Source organism: Ovis canadensis, chromosome 20 (genome assembly GCF_042477335.2).
Source record: "Ovis canadensis isolate MfBH-ARS-UI-01 breed Bighorn chromosome 20, ARS-UI_OviCan_v2, whole genome shotgun sequence".
Taxonomy (NCBI): domain Eukaryota; kingdom Metazoa; phylum Chordata; class Mammalia; order Artiodactyla; family Bovidae; genus Ovis; species Ovis canadensis.
Window position 1 is genome coordinate 6260773 of NC_091264.1, and position 17236 is coordinate 6278008.

A 17236-nucleotide genomic window follows, 5' to 3' on the forward strand; every position below is an offset into this window, starting at 1 on the left:
TGTGAAGGACCCTTTGGAAGTTCCAGTGGTTAGATGTGATTAGCCTCGAGAAGCCTCAGCGGAAATGTGCCTCATCTCGCCTGTAGGGCAAAACCTCCTGGATTGTCTCGAGTTGCGGCAGGTGCTCTCGACTTACGACGGGGACCTCAGGGACCCGCTCTGGTGGCCTCAGGAAAAGCCAATCCCCATGCGAGTTTCTCGGGGGCCACTCGGCATTCTTCTCCCTTCGATGCCGGGGCCTAAGACCTTGTGTGGATTCGGGGCCGGAACCTGAGGATTCCTCTCCAGTGCTGACATGGATCTTGGGGTACTTCTGGAGTCTCCCCAGGGGAGTCAGTCCTCGTCTCGAATGCGGGCATGCTCTTGCGCTTTCCTCCAGAGCGGTAGCAGCAGTGTAACGCATTTCGCCGCGTGGATCAAGGGATCTATGGCATTCCCCCGAGGCTTTCCCACGAGGGTTTCCCACAGTGCTGTCCCACATGCCACCGTGGTGGGAGTCGATCCTGGGCATGAACGTCCAGGCAGTGCAGGGAAAATACGTTCCTCTGGAATGGACTGACACATCTGGGGGACTCTTGGAATGGTGGCACGACCCTGGAGTTCCTCTCGCCTCTCCTGTGGAGAGCGCCTCCTCTTAAGATGCGACAGGAACGCCGGGAATTCTTTCCCTACGAAACAGGAAAGGATCCCTCATCTCGAGCTAGGAGGCGGAAACGGGGCTCCGCTGGATGTGTGCGGGACCCACGTGCTTCCTCTCGAGTGGAGACGGGTATGTCGGGGAAATTCTTGAGTTGCAGCAAGGGTGTGAAGGACACTTTGGAAGTTAGAGTGGTTAGACGTGATTAGCCTCCAGAAGCATCAGCGGAAATGGGCCTCATCTCGCCTGGAGGGCAAAACCTCCTGGATTTTCTCGAGTTGCGGCAGGTGCTCTCGACTTACGACGGGAACCTCAGGGACCCGCTCTGGTGGCCTCAGGAAAGGCCAGTCCCCATGCGACTTCCTCGGGGGCCTCTCGGGATTCCTCTCCCGTCGATGCCGGGGCCGAAGACCTTGTGTGGAGTCGGGGCCGGAACCTGAGGATTCCTCTCCAGTGCTGACATGGATCTTGGGGTACTTCTGGAGTCTCCCCAGGGGAGTCAGTCCTCGTCTGGAATGCGGGCATGCACTTGCGCTTTCCTCCAGAGCGGTAGCAGCAGTGTCACGCAGTCCGCCGCGTGGAGCAAAGGATCTATGGTTTTCCCTCGAGTCTTTCCCACGAGGCTTTCCCACGAGGCTTTCCCACAGGGCTGTCCCACGTGCACACGTGGTGGGAGTCGATCCTTGGCTTGAACGTCAAGGCAGTGCAGGGAAAACAGGTTCCTCTGGAATGGACTGACACATCTGGGGGACTCTTGGAATGGTGGCATGACCCTGGAGTTCCTCTCGCCTTTCCTGTGGAGAGCGCCTCCTCTTGAGATGCGACGAGAACGCCGGGAATTCTTTCCCTACGAAACAGGGAAAGGATCCCTCATCTCGAGCTAGGAGGCGGAAACGGGGCTCCCCTGGATGTGTGCGGGACACCACGTGCTTCCTCTCGAGTGGAGACGGGTATGTCGGGGAACTTCTTGAGTTGCAGCAAGGGTGTGAAGGACCCTTTGCAAGTTCCAGTGTTTAGATGTGATTAGCCTCGAAAAGCCTCAGCAGAAATGGGCCTCAACTCGCCTGGAGGGCAAAACCTCCTGGATTTTCTCGAGTTGCGGCAGGTGCTCTAGACTCTCGACGGGGCCCTCAGGGACCCGCTCTGTGGCCTCAGGAAAGGCCAGTCCCCATGCGAGTTCCTCGGAGGCCTCTCGGGATTCCCCTCCCGTCGATGCTGAGGCCTAAGATCTAGTGTGGAGTAGGGGCCGGAACCTGAGGATTCCTCTCCAGTGCTGACATGGATCTTGGGGTACTTCTGGAGTCTCCCCAGGGGAGTCAGTCCTCGTCTCGAATTCGGGCATGCACTTGCGCTTTCCTCCAGAGCGGTAGCAACAGTGTTACAAGGTCCGCCGCGTGGATCAAAGGATCTATGGTTTTCCCTCGGGTCTTTCCCACGAGGCTTTCACACATGGCTGTCCCACGTGCACACGTGGTGGGAGTCGATCCTCGGCTTCAACTTCAAGGCAGTGCAGGGAAAACAGGTTCCTCTGGAATGGACTGACACATCTGGGGGAGTCTTGGAATGGTGGCACGATCCTGGAGTTCCTCTCGCCTTTCCTGTGGAGAGCCCCTCCTCTTCAGATGCGACGGGAACGCCGGGAATTCTTTCCCTAGGAAACAGAGAAAGGATCCTTCATCTCGAGCTAGGAGGCGGAAACGGGCTCCCCTGGATGTGTGCGGGACCCTCGTGCTTCCTCGCGAGTGGAGACGGGTATGTCAGGGAACTTCTTGAGTTGCAGCAAGGTGTGAAGGACCTTTGGAAGTTCCAGTTGTTAGATGTGATTAGCCTCGAGAAGCCTCAGCGGAAATGGGCCTCATCTGGCCTGGAGGGCAAAACCTCCTGGATTTTCTCGAGTTGCGGCAGGTGCTCTCGACTTACGACGTGGACCTCAGGGACCCGCTTTGGTGGCTTCAGGAAAGGCCAGTCCCCATGCGAGTTCCTCGGGGGCCTCTCGGGATTCCTCTCCCGTCGATGCCGGGGCCTAAGACCTTGTGTGGAGTCGGGGCCGGAACCTGAGGATTCCTCTCCAGTGCTGAATGGATCTTGGGGTACTTCTGGAGTCTCCCCAGGGGAGTCAGTCCTGGTCTCGAATGCGGGGATGCACTTGCGCTTTCCTCCAGAGCGGTAGCAGCAGTGTCAGGCAGTCCCCCCCGTGGATCAAAGGATCTATGTTTTTCCCTCGAGTATTACCCACGAGGCTTTCCCACGAGGCTTTCCTATAGGGCTGTCCCACGTGCACACGTGGTGGGAGTAGATTCTCGGCTTGAACGTCAAGGCACTGCAGGGAAAACAGGTTCCTCTGACACATCTGGGGGACTCTTGGAATGGTGGCACGACCCTGGATATCCTCTCGCCTTTCCTGTGGAGAGCGCCTCCTCTTGAAATGCGACAGGAATGCCGGGAATTCTTTCCCTACGAAACAGGGAAAGGATCCCTCATCTCGAGCTAGGATGCGGAAACGGGGCTCCCCTGGATGTGTACGGGACCCTCTTGCTTCCTCTCGAGTGGAGACAGGTATGTCGGGGAACTTCTTGAGTTGCAGCAAGGGTGTGAAGACCCTTTGGAAGTTCCAGTGGTTAGATGTGATTAGCCTCGAGAAGCCTCAGCGGAAATGGGACTCATCCCGCCTGGAGGGCAAAACCTCCTGGATTTTATCGAGTTGCGGCAGGTGCTCTCGACTTACAACGTCGCCCTCAGGGACCCGCTCTGGTGGCCTCAGGAAAGGCCAGTCCCCATGGGAGTTCCTCGGGGGCCTCTCGGGATTCCTCTCCCGTCGATGCCGGGGCCTAAGACCTTGTGTGGAGTCAGGGCCGGAAACTGAGGATTCCTCTCCAGTGCTGACATGGATCTTGGGGTACTTCTGGAGTCTCCCCAGGGGAGTCAGTCCTCGTCTCGAATGCGGGCATGCACTTGCGCTTTCCTCCAGAGCGGTAGCAGCAGTGTCACGCAGTCCAGCGCGTGGATCAAAGGATCTATAGTTTTCCCTCGATTCTTTCCCACGAGGCTTTCCCACGAGGCTTTCCCACAGGGCTGTCCCACGTGCACACATGGTGGGAGTCGATCCTCGGCTTGAACGTCAAGGCAGTGCAGGGAAAACAGGTTCCTCTGGAATGGACTGACACATCTGGGGGACTCTTGGAATGGTGTCACGACCCTGGAGTTCCTCTCGCCTTTCCTGTGGAGAGCGCCTCCTCTTGAGATGCGACGGGAACACCGGGAATTCTTTCCCTACGAAACAGGGAATGGATCCCTCATCTCGAGCTAGGATGCGGAAACGGGGCTCCCCTGGATGTGTACAGGACCCTCTTGCTTCCTCTCGAGTGGAGACAGGTATGTCGGGGAACTTCTTGAGTTGCAGCAAGGGTGTGAAGGACCCTTTGGAAGTTCCAGAGGTTAGGTGTGATTAGCCTCGAGAAGCCTCAGCGGAAATGGGCCTCATCCCGCCTGGAGGGCAAAACCTCCTGGATTTTATCGAGTTGCAGCAGATGCTCTCAGCTGACGACGGGGACCTCAGGGACCCGCTCCGGTGGCCTCAGGAAAAGCCAGTCCCCATGCGAGTTCCTCGGTGGCCTCTCGGGATTCCTCTCCCGTCGATGCCGGGGCCTAAGACCTTGTGTGGATTCGGGGCCGGAACCTGAGGATTCCTTTCCAGTGCTGACATGGATCTTGGGGTTCTTCTGGAGTCTCCCCAGGGGAGTCAGTTCTCGTCTCGAATGCGGGCATGCACTTGCGCTTTCCTCCAGAGCGGTAGCAGCAGTGTCACGCAGTCCGCCGCGTGGATCAAAGGATCTATGGTTTTCCCTCGAGTCTTTCCCACGAGGCTTTCCCACGAGTCTTTCCCACAGGGCTGTCCCACGTGCACACGTGGTGGGAGTCGATCCTCGGCTTGAACGTCAAGGCAGTGCAGGGAAAACAGGTTCCTCTGGAATGGACGGACACATCTGGGGGACTCTTGGAATGGTGGCACGACCCTGGAGTTCCTCTCGCCTTTCCTGTGGAGAGCGCCTCCTCTTGAGATGCGACGGGAACGCCGGGAATTCTTTCCCTACAAAACAGGGAAAGGATCCCTCATCTCGAGCTAGGAGTTGGAAACGGGACTCCCCTGGATGTGTGCGGGACACCACGTGCTTCCTCTCGAGAGCAGACGGGTATGTCGGGGAACTTCTTGAGTTGCAGCAAGGGTGTGAAGGACCCTTTGGAAGTTCCAGTGGTTAGATGTGATTGGCCTCGAGAAGCCTCAGCGGAAATGGGCCTCATCTCGCCTGGAGGGCAAAACCTCCTGGATTTTCTCGAGTTGCGGCAGGTGCTCTCGACTTACGACGGGGACCTCAGGGACCCGCTCTGGTGGCCTCAGGAAAGGCCAGTCCCCATGCGAGTTCCTCGGGGGCCTCTCGGGATTCCTCTCCCGTCGTTGCCGGGGCCTAAGACCTTGTGTGGAGTCGGGGCCGGAACCTGAGGATTCCTCTCCAGTGCTGACATGGATCTTGGGGTACTTCTGGAGTCTCCCCAGGGGAGTCAGTCCTCGTCTCGAATGCGGGCATGCACTTCGCTTTCCTCCAGAGCGGTAGCAGCAGTGTCACGCAGTCCGCCACGTGGACCAAAGGATCTATGGTTTTCCCTCGAGTCTTTCCCACGAGGCTTTCCCACGAAGCTTTCCCACAGGGCTGTCCCACGTGCACACGTGGTGGGAGTCGATCCTCGGTTTGAACGTCAAGGCAGTGCAGGGAAAACAGGTTCCTCTGGAATGGACTGACACATCTGGGGGACTCTTGGAATGGTGGCACTAACCTGGAGTTCCTCTCGCCTTTTCTGTGGAGAGCGCCACCTCTTGAGATGCGAAGGGAACGCCGGGAATTCTTTCCCTACGAAACAGGGAAAGAATCCCTCATCTCGAGCTAGGAGGCAGAAACGGGGCTCCCCTGGATGTGTGCGGGACGCCACGTGCTTCCTCTCGAGTGGAGACGGGTATGTCCGGGAACTTCTTGAGTTGCAGCAATGGTGTGAAGGACCCCTTGGAAGTTCCAGTGGTTAGATGTGATTGGCCTCGAGAAGCCTCCGCGGAAATTGGCCTCATCTCGCCTGGAGGGCAAAACCTCCTGGATTTTCTCGAGTTGCGCCAGGTGCTCTCGACTTACGACAGGGACCTCAGGGAACCGCTCTGGTGGCCTCAGGAAAAGCCAGTCCCCATGCGAGTTCCTCGGGGGCGTCTCGGGATTCCTCTCCCGTCGATGCCGGGGCCTAAGACCTTGTGTGGAGTCGGGCCCGGAACCTGAGGATTCCTCTCTAGTGTGACATGCATCTTTGGGTACTTCTGTAGTCTCCCCAGGGGAGTCAGTACTCATCTCGAATGCGGGCATGCACTTCCGCTTTCCTCCAGAGCAGTAGCAGCAGTGTCGCGCAGTCCGTCGCGTGGAGCAAAGGATCTATGGTTTTCCCTCGAGTCTTTCCCATGAGGCTTTCCCAAGAGACTTACCCACAGGGCTGTCCCACGTGCACACGTGGTGGGAGTCGATCCTCGGCTTGAACGTCAAGGCAGTGCAGGGAAAACAGGTTCCTCTGGAATGGACTGACACATCTGGGGGACTCTTGGAATGGTGGCACGACCCTGAAGTTCCTCTCGCCTATCCTGTGGAGAGCGCCTCCTCTTGAGATGCGACGGGAACGCCGGGAATTCTTTCCCTACGAAACAGGGAAAGGATCACTCATCTCGAGCTGGGAGGCGGAAACGGGGCTACCCTGGATGTGTGCGGGACCCTCGTGCTTCCTCTCGAGTGGAGACGTGTATGTCGGGGAACTTCTTCAGTTGCAGCAAGGGTGTGAAGGACCCTTTGGAAGTTCCAGTGGTTAGATGTGATTAGGCTCGAGAAGACTCAGAGGAAATGGGCCTCATCTCGGCTGGAGGGCAAAACCTCCTGGATTTTCTCGAGTTGCGGCAGGTGCTCTCGACTTAGGACGGGGACCTCAGGGACCCGCTCTGGTGGCCTCAGGAAAGGCCAGTCCCCATGCGAGTTCCTCGGGGGCCTCTCGGGATTCCTATCCCGTCGATGCCAAGGCCTAAGACCTTGTGTGGAGTCGGGGCCGGAACCTGAGGATTCCTCTCCAGTGCTGACATGGATCTTGGGGTACTTCTGGAGTCTCCCCAGGGGAGTCAGTCCACGTCTCGAATGCGGGCATGCACTTGCGCTTTCCTCCAGAGCGGTAGCAGCAGTGTCACGCAGTCCGCCGCGTGGATCAAAGGATCTATGGTTTTCCCTCGAGTCTTTCCCACGAGGCTTTCCCACGAGGCTTTCCCACAGGGCTGTCCCACGTGCACACGTGGTGGGAGTCGATCCTCGGCTTGAACGTCAAGGCAGTGCAGGGAAAACAGGTTCCTCTGGAATGGACTGACACATCTGGGGGACTGTTGGAATGGTGGCACGACTCTTGAGTTCCTCTCGCCTTTCCTGAGGAGAGCGCCTCCTCTTGAGATGCGACGGGAACGCCGGGAATTGTTTCCCTACCAAAAAGGGAAAGGATCCCTCAGCTCTAGCTAGGAGGAGGAAACGGGGCTCCCCTGGATGTGTGCGGGACCCTCGTGCTTCCTCTCGAGTGGAGACGGGTATGTCGGGGAACTTCTTGAGTTGCAGCAAGGGTGTGAAGGATCCTTTGGAAGTTCCAGTGGTTAGATGTGATTAGCCTCGAGAAGCCTCAGCGGAAATGGGCCTCATCTCGCCTGGAGGGCAAAACCTCCTGGATTTTCTCGAGTTGCGGCAGGTGCTCTCGACTTACGACGGGGACCTCAGGGACCCGCTCTGGTGGCCTCAGGAAAGGCCAATCCCCATGCGAGTTTCTAGGGGGCCACTCGGCATTCCTCTCCCTTCAATGCCGGGGCCTAAGACCTTGTGTGGAGTCGGGGCCGGAACCTGAGGATTCCTCTCCAGTGCTGACATGGATCTTGGGGTACTTCTGGAGTCTCCCCAGGGGAGTCAGTCCTTGTCTCGAATGCGGGCACGCTCTTGCGCTTTCCTCCAGAGCGGTAGCAGCAGTGTCACGCATTTCGCCGCGTGGATCAAGGGATCTATGGCTTTCCCCCGAGGCTTTCCCACGAGGCTTTCCCACAGGGCTGTCCCACATGCCACCGTGGTGGGAGTCGATCCTCGGCATGAACGTCCAGGCAGTGCAGGGAAAATACTTTCCTCTGGAATGGACTGACACATCTGGGGGACTCTTGGAATGGTGGCACGACCCTGGAGTTCCTCTCGCCTCTCCTGTGGAGAGCGCCTCCTCTTAAGATGCGACAGGAACGCCGGGAATTCTTTCCCTACGAAACAGGAAAGGATCCCTCATCTCGAGCTAGCAGGCGGAAACGGGGCTCCTCTGGATGTGTGCGGGACCCTCGTGCTTCCTCTCGAGTGGATACGGGTATGTCGGGGAACTTCTTGAGTTGCAGCAGGGGTGTGAAGGACCCTTTGGAAGTTCCAGTGGTTAGATGTGATTAGCCTCGAGAAGCCTCAGCGGAAATGGGCCTCATCTCGCCTGGAGGGCAAAACCTCCTGGATTTTCTCGAGTTGCGGCAGGTGCTCTCGACTTACGACGGGGACCTGAGGGACCCGCTCTGGTGGCCTCAGGAAAGCCCAGTCCCCATGCGAGTTCTTCGGGGGCCTCTCGGGATTCCTCCCCCGTCGATGCCGGGGCCTAAGACCTTGTGTGGAGTCGGGGCCGGAACCTGAGGATTCCTCTCCAGTGCTGACATGGATCTTGCGGTATTCTGGAGTCTCCCCAGGAGAGTCAGTCCTCGCCTCGAATGCGGGCATGCACTTGCGCTTTCCTCCAGAGCGGTAGCAGCAGTGTCACGCAATCCGCCACGTGGGTCAAAGGATCTATGTTTTTCCCTCGAGTCTTTCCAAGAGGCTTTCCCACGAGGCTTGCCCACAGGGCTGTCCCACGTGCACACGTGGTGGGAGTCGATCCTCGGCTTGAACGTCAAGGCAGTGCAGGGAAAACAGGTTCCTCTGGAATGGACTGACACATCTGAGGGACTCTTGGAATGGTGGCACAATCCTGGAGTTCCTCTCGCCTTTCCTGTGGAGAGCGCCTCCTCTTGAGATGCGACGGGAACGCCGGGAATTCTTTCCCTACCAAAAAGGGAAAGGATCCCTCAGCTCTAGCTAGGAGGAGGAAACGGGGCTCCCCTGGATGTGTGCGGGACCCTCGTGCTTCCTCTCGAGTGGAGACGGGTATGTCGGGGAACTTCTTGAGTTGCAGTAAGGCTGTGAAGGACCCTTTGGAAGTTCCAGTGGTTAGATGTGATTAGCCTCGAGAAGCCTCAGCGGAAATGGGCCTCATCTCGCCTGTAGGGCAAAACCTCCTGGATTGTCTCGAGTTGCGGCAGGTGCTCTCGACTTACGACGGGAACCTCAGGGACCCGCTCTGGTGGCCTCAGGAAAGGCCAGTCCCCATGCGACTTCCTCGGGGGCCTCTCGGGATTCCTCTCCCGTCGATGCCGGGGCCGAAGACCTTGTGTGGAGTCGGGGCCGGAACCTGAGGATTCCTCTCCAGTGCTGACATGGATCTTGGGATACTTCTGGAGTCTCCCCAGGGGAGTCAGTCCTCGTCTCGAATGCGGGCATGCACTTGTGCTTTCCTCCAGAGCGGTAGCAGCAGTGTCACGCAGTCCGCCGCGTGGATCAAAGGATCTATGGTTTTCCCTCGAGTCTTTCCCACGAGGCTTTCCCACAGGGCTGTCCCACGTGCACACGTGGTGGGAGTCGATCCTCGGCTTGAACGTCAAGGCAGTGCAGGGAAAACAGGTTCCTCTGGAATGGACTGACACATCTGGGGGACTCTTTGAATGGTGTCACGACCCTGGAGTTCCTCTCGCCTTTCCTGTGGAGAGCGCCTCCTCTTGAGATGCGACGGGAACGCCGGGAATTCTTTCCCTACGAATCAGGGAAAGGATCCCTCATCTCGAGCTAGGAGGCGGAAACGGGGCTCCCCTGGATGTGTGCGGGACCCACGTGATTCCTCTCGAGTGGAGACGGGTATGTCGGTGAACTTCTTGAGTTGCAGCAAGGGTGTGAAGGACCCTTTGGAAGTTCCAGTGGTTAGACGTGATTAGCCTCGAGAAGCCTCAGCGGAAATGGGCCTTATCTCGCCTGGAGTGTAAAACCTCCTGGATTTTCTCGAGTTGCGGCAGGTGCTCTCGACTTACGACGGGGACCTCAGGGACCCGCTCTGGTGGCCTCAGGAAAGGCCAGTCCCCATGCGAGTTCCTCGGGGGCCTCTCGGGATTCCTCTCCCGTCGATGCCGGGGCCTAAGACCTTGTGTGGAGTCGGGGCCGGAACCTGAGGATTCCTCTCCAGTGCTGACATGGATCTTGGGGTACTTCTGGAGTCTCCCCAGGGGAGTCAGTCCTCGTCTGGAATGCGGGCATGCACTTGCGCTTTCCTCCAGAGCGGTAGCAGCAGTGTCACGCAGTCCGCCGCGTGGAGCAAAGGATCTATGGTTTTCCCTCGAGTCTTTCCCACGAGGCTTTCCCACGAGGCTTTCCCACAGGGCTGTCCCACGTGCACACGTGGTGGGAGTCGATCCTTGGCTTGAACGTCAAGGCAGTGCAGGGAAAACAGGTTCCTCTGGAATGGACTGACACATCTGGGGGACTCTTGGAATGGTGGCATGACCCTGGAGTTCCTCTCGCCTTTCCTGTGGAGAGCGCCTCCTCTTGAGATGCGACGAGAACGCCGGGAATTCTTTCCCTACGAAACAGGGAAAGGATCCCTCATCTCGAGCTAGGAGGCGGAAACGGGGCTCCCCTGGATGTGTGCGGGACACCACGTGCTTCCTCTCGAGTGGAGACGGGTATGTCGGGGAACTTCTTGAGTTGCAGCAAGGGTGTGAAGGACCCTTTGGAAGTTCCAGTGCTTAGATGTGATTGGCCTCGAGAAGCCTCTGCGGAAATGGGCCTCATCTCGCCTGGAGGGCAAAACCTCCTGGATTTTCTCGAGTTGCGGCAGGTGCTCTCGACTTACGACGGGGACCTCAGGGACCCGCTCTGGTGGCCTCAGGAAAGGCCAGTCCCCATGCGAGTTCCTCGGGGGCCTCTCGGGATTCCTCTCCCGTCGTTGCCGGGGCCTAAGACCTTGTGTGGAGTCCGGGCCGGAACCTGAGGATTCCTCTCCAGTGCTGACATGGATCTTGGGGTACTTCTGGAGTCTCCCCAGGGGAGTCAGTCCTCGTCTCGAATGCGGGCATGCACTTGCGCTTTCCTCCAGAGCGGTAGCAGCAGTGTCATGCAGTCCGCCGCGTGGATCAAAGGATCTATGGTTTTCCCTCGAGTCTTTCCCACGAGGCTTTCCCACAGGGCTGTCCCCCGTGCACACATGGTGGGAGTCGATCCTCGGCTTGAACGTCAAGGCAGTGCAGGGAAAACAGGTTCCTCTGGAATGGACTGACACATCTGGGGGACTCTTGGAATGGTGGCACGACCCTGGTGTTCCTCTCGCCTTTCCTGTGGAGAGCGCCTCCTCTTGAGATGCAACAGGAACGCCGGAAATTCTTTCCCTACGAAACAGGGAAAGGATCCCTCATCTCGAGCTAGGAGGCGGAAACGGGGCTTCCCTGGATGTGTGCGGGACACCACGTGCTTCCTCTAGAGTGGAGACGGGTATGTCGGGGATCTTCTTGAGTTGCAGCAAGGGTGTGAAGGACCCTTTGGAAGTTCCAGTGGTTAGATGTGATTGGCCTCGAGAAGCCTCAGCGGAAATGGGCCTCATCTCGCCTGGAGGGCAAAACCTCCTGGATTTTCTCGAGTTGCGGCAGGTGCTCTCGACTTACGATGGGGACCTCAGGGACCCGCTCTGGTGGCCTCAGGAAAGGCCAGTCCCCATGCGAGTTCCTCGGGGGCCTCTCGGCATTCCTCTCCCGTCGATGCCGGGGCCTAAGACCTTGTGTGGAGTCGGGGCCGGAACCTGAGGATTCCTCTCCAGTGCTGACATGGATCTTGGGGTACTTCTGGAGTCTCCCCAGGGGAGTCAGTCCACGTCTCGAATGCGGGCATGCACTTGCTCTTTCCTCCAGAGCGGTAGCAGCAGTGTCACGCAGTCCGCCGCGTGGATCAAAGGATCTATGGTTTTCCCTCGAGTCTTTCCCACGAGGCTTTCCCACGAGGCTTTCCCACAGGGCTGTCCCACGTGCACACGTGGTGGGAGTCGATCCTCGGCTTGAACGTCAAGGCAGTGCAGGGAAAACAGGTTCCTCTGGAATGGACTGACACATCTGGGGGACTGTTGGAATGGTGGCACGACTCTGGAGTTCCTCTCGCCTTTCCTGTGGAGAGCGCCTCCTCTTGAGATGCGACGGGAACGCCGGGAATTCTTTCCCTACGAAACAGGGAAAGGATCCCTCATCTCGAGCTAGGAGGCGGAAACGGGGCTCCCCTGGATGTGTGCGGGACACCACGTGCTTCCTCTCGAGTGGAGACGGGTATGTCGGGGAACTTCTTGAGTTGCAGCAAGGGTGTGAAGGACCCTTTGGAAGTTCCAGTGGTTAGATGTGATTGGCCTCGAGAAGCCTCAGCGGAAATGGGCCTCATCTCGCCTGGAGCGCAAAACCTCCTGGATTTTCTCGAGTTGCGGCAGGTGCTCTCGACTTACGACGGGGACCTCAGGGACCCGCTCTGGTGGCCTCAGGAAAGGCCAGTCCCCATGCGAGTTACTCGGGGGCCTCTCGGGATTCCTCTCCCGTCGATGCCGGGGCCTAAGACCTTGTGTGGAGTCGGGGCCGGAACCTGAGGATTCCTCTCCAGTGCTGACATGGATCTTGGGGTACTTCTGGAGTCTCCCCAGGGGAGTCAGTCCTCGTCTGGAATGCGGGCATGCACTTGCGCTTTCCTCCAGAGCGGTAGCAGCAGTGTCACGCAGTCCGCCGCGTGGAGCAAAGGATCTATGGTTTTCCCTCGAGTCTTTCCCACGAGGCTTTCCCACGAGGCTTTCCCACAGAGCTGTCCCACGTGCACACGTGGTGGGAGTCGATCCTTGGCTTGAACGTCAAGGCAGTGCAGGGAAAACAGGTTCCGCTGGAATTGACTGACACATCTGGGGGACTGTTGGAATGGTGGCACGACTCTGGAGTTCCTCTCGCCTTTCCTGTGGAGAGCGCCTCCTCTTGAGATGCGACGGGAACGCCGGGAATTCTTTCCCTACGAAACAGGGAAAGGATCCCTCATCTCGAGCTAGGAGGCGGAAACGGGGCTCCCCTGGATGTGTGCGGGACCCCACGTGCTTCCTCTCGAGTGGAGACGGGTATGTCGGGGAACTTCTTGAGTTGCAGCAAGGGTGTGAAGGACCCTTTGGAAGTTCCAGTGCTTAGATGTGATTGGCCTCGAGAAGCCTCAGCGGAAATGGGCCTCATCTCGCCTGGAGGGCAAAACCTCCTGGATTTTCTCGAGTTGCGGCAGGTGCTCTCGACTTACGACGGGGACCTCAGGGACCCGCTCTGGTGGCCTCAGGAAAGGCCAGTCCCCATGCGAGTTCCTCGGGGGCCTCTCGGGATTCCTCTCCCGTCGATGCCGGGGCCTAAGACCTTGTGTGGAGTCGGGGCCGGAACCTGAGGATTCCTCTCCAGTGCTGACATGGATCTTGGGGTACTTCTGGAGTCTCCCCAGGGGAGTCAGTCCTCGTCTCGAATGCGGGCATGCACTTGCGCTTTCCTCCGGAGCGGTAGCAGCAGTGTCACGCAGTCCGCCGCGTGGATCAAAGGATCTATGGTTTTCCCTCGAGTCTTTCCCACGAGGCTTTCCCACAGGGCTGTCCCACGTGCACACATGGTGGGAGTCGATCCTCGGCTTGAACGTCAAGGCAGTACAGGGAAAACAGGTTCCTCTGGAATGGACTGACACATCTGGGGGACTCTTGGAATGGTGGCACGACCCTGGAGTTCCTCTCGCCTTTCCTGTGGAGAGCGCCTCCTCTTGAGATGCGACGGGAACGCCGGGAATTCTTTCCCTACGAAACAGGGAAAGGATCCCTCATCTCGAGCTAGGAGGCGGAAACGGGGCTCCCCTGGATGTGTGCGGGACACCACGTGCTTCCTCTCGAGTGGAGACGGGTATGTCGGGGAACTTCTTGAGTTGCAGCAAGGGTGTGAAGGACCCTTTGGAAGTTCCAGTGGTTAGATGTGATTGGCCTCGAGAAGCCTCAGTGGAAATGGGCCTCATCTCGCCTGGAGGGCAAAACCTCCTGGATTTTCTCGAGTTGCGGCAGGTGCTCTCGACTTACGACGGGGACCTCAGGGACCCGCTCTGGTGGCCTCAGGAAAGGCCAGTCCGCATGCGAGTTCCTCGGGGGCCTCTCGGGATTCCTCTCCCGTCGATACCGGGGCCTAAGACCTTGTGTGGAGTAGGGGCCGGAACCTGAGGATTCCTCTCCAGTGCTGACATGGATCTTGGGGTACTTCTGGAGTCTCCCCAGTGGAGTCAGTCCTCGTCTCGAATGCGGGCATGCACTTGCGCTTTCCTCCAAAGCGGTAGCAGCAGGGTCACGCAGTCCGCCGCGTGGATCAAAGGATCTATGGTTTTCCCTCGAGTCTTTCCCACGAGGCTTTCCCACGAGGCTTTCCCACAGGGCTGTCCCACGTGCACACGTGGTGGGAGTCGATCCTCGGCTTGAACGTCAAGGCAGTGCAGGGAAAAGGGGTTCCTCTGGAATGGACTGACACATCTGGTGGACTCTTGGAATGGTGGCACGACCCTGGAGTTCCTCTCGCCTTTCCTGTGGAGAGCGCCTCCTCTTGAGATGCGACGGGAACGCCGGGAATTCTTTCCCTACGAAACAGGGAAAGGATCCCTCATCTCGAGCTAGGAGGCGGAAACGGGGCTCCCCTGGATGTGTGCGGGACCCCACGTGCTTCCTCTCGAGTGGAGACGGGTATGTCGGGGAACTTCTTGAGTTGCAGCAAGGGTGTGAAGGACCCTTTGGAAGTTCCAGTGGTTAGATGTGATTGGCCTCGAGAAGCCTCAGCGGAAATGGGCCTCATCTCGCCTGGAGGGCAAAACCTCCTGGATTTTCTCGAGTTGCGGCAGGTGCTCTCGACTTACGACGAGGACCTCAGGGACCCGCTCTGGTGGCCTCAGGAAAGGCCAGTCCCCATGCGAGTTCCTCTGGGGATTCCTCTCCCGTCGATGCCGGGGCCTAAGACCTTGTGTGGAGTCGGGGCCGGAACCTGAGGATTCCTCTCCAGTGCTGACATGGATCTTGGGGTACTTCTGGAGTCTCCCCAGGGGAGTCAGTCCTCGTCTCGAATGCGGGCATGCACTTGCGCTTTCCTCCAGAGCGGTAGCAGCAGTGTCACGCAGTCCGCCGCGTGGATCAAAGGATCTATGGTTTTCCCTCGAGTCTTTCCCACGAGGCTTTCCCACGTGGCTTTCCCACAGGGCTGTCCCACGTGCACACGTGGTGGGAGTCGATCCTCGGCTTGAACGTCAAGGCAGTGCAGGGAAAACAGGTTCCTCTGGAATGGACTGACACATCTGGGGGACTCTTGGAATGGTGGCACGACCCTGGAGTTCCTCTCGCCTTTCCTGTGGAGAGCGCCTCCTCTTGAGATGCGACGGGAACGCCGGGAATTCTTTCCCTACGAAACAGGGAAAGGATCCCTCATCTCGAGCTAAGAGGCGGAAACGGGGCTCCCCTGGATGTGTGCGGGACACCACGTGCTTCCTCTCGAGTGGAGACGGGTATGTCGGGGAACTTCTTGAGTTGCAGCAAGGGTGTGAAGGACCCTTTGGAAGTTCCAGTGGTTAGATGTGATTGGCCTCGAAAAGCCTCAGCGGAAATGGGCCTCATCTCGCCTGGAGGGCAAAACCTCCTGGATTTCCTCGAGTTGCGACAGGTGCTCTCGACTTACGACGGGGACCTCAGGGACCCGCTCTGGTGGCCTCAGGAAAGGCCAGTCCGCATGCGAGTTCCTCGGGGGCCTCTCGGGATTCCTCTCCCGTCGATGCCGGGGCCTAAGACCTTGTGTGGAGTCGGGGCCGGAACCTGAGGATTCCTCTCCAGTGCTGACATGGATCTTGGGGTACTTCTGGAGTCTCCCCAGGGGAGTCAGTCCTCGTCTCGAATGCGGGCATGCACTTGCGCTTTCCTCCAGAGCGGTAGCAGCAGTGTCACGCAGTCCGCCGCGTGGATCAAAGGATCTATGGTTTTCCCTCGAGTCTTTCCCACGAGGCTTTCCCACGAGTCTTTCCCACAGGGCTGTCCCACGTGCACACGTGGTGTGAGTCGATCCTCTGTTGAACGTCAAGGCAGTGCAGGGAAAACAGGTTCCTCTGGAATGGAGTGACACATCTGGGGGACTCTTGGAATGTTGGCACGACCCTGGAGTTCCTCTCGCCTTTCCTGTGGAGAGCGCCTCCTCTTGAGATGCGACGGGAACGCCGGGAATTCTTTCCCTACGAAACAGGGAAAGGATCCCTCATCTCGAGCTAGGAGGCGGAAACGGGGCTCCCCTGGATGTGTGCGGGACACCACGTGCTTCCTCTCGAGTGGAGACGGGTATGTCGGGGAACTTCTTGAGTTGCAGCAAGGGTGTGAAGGACCCTTTGGAAGTTCCAGTGGTTAGATGTGATTGGCCTCGAGAAGCCTCAGCGGAAATGGGCCTCATCTCGCCTGGAGGGCAAAACCTCCTGGATTTTCTCGAGTTGCGGCAGGTGCTCTCGACTTACGACGGGGACCTCAGGGACCCGCTCTGGTGGCCTCAGGAAAGGCCAGTCTGCATGCGAGTTCTTCGGGGGCCTCTCGGGATTCCTCTCCCGTCGATGCCGGGGCCTAAGACCTTGTGTGGAGTCGGGGCCGGAACCTGAGGATTCCTCTCCAGTGCTGACATGGATCTTGGGGTACTTCTGGAGTCTCCCCAGGGGAGTCAGTCCTCGTCTCGAATGCGGGCATGCACTTGCGCTTTCCTCCAGAGCGGTAGCAGCAGTGTCACGCAGTCCGCCGCGTGGATCAAAGGATCTATGGTTTTCCCTCGAGTCTTTCCCACGAGGCTTTCCCACGAGGCTTTCCCACAGGACTGTCCCACGTGCACACGTGGTGGGAGTCGATCCTCTGTTGAACGTCAAGGCAGTGCAGGGAAAACAGGTTCCTCTGGAATGGACTGACACATCTGGGGGACTCTTGGAATGGTGGCACGACCCTGGAGTTCCTCTCGACTTTCCTGTGGAGAGCGCCTCCTCTTGAGATGCGACGGGAACGCCGGGAATTCTTTCCCTACGAAACAGGGAAAGAATCCCTCATCTCGAGCTAGGAGGCGGAAACGGGGCTCCCCTGGATGTGTGCGGGACACCACGTGCTTCCTCTCGAGTGGAGACGGGTATGTCGGGGAACTTCTTGAGTTGCAGCAAGGGTGTGAAGGACCCTTTGGAAGTTCCAGTGGTTAGATGTGATTGGCATCGAGAAGCCTCAGCGGAAATGGGCCTCATCTCGCCTGGAGGGCAAAACCTCCTGGATTTTCTCGAGTTGTGGCTGGTGCTCTCGACTTACGACGGGGACCTCAGGGACCCGCTCTGGTGGCCTCAGGAAAGG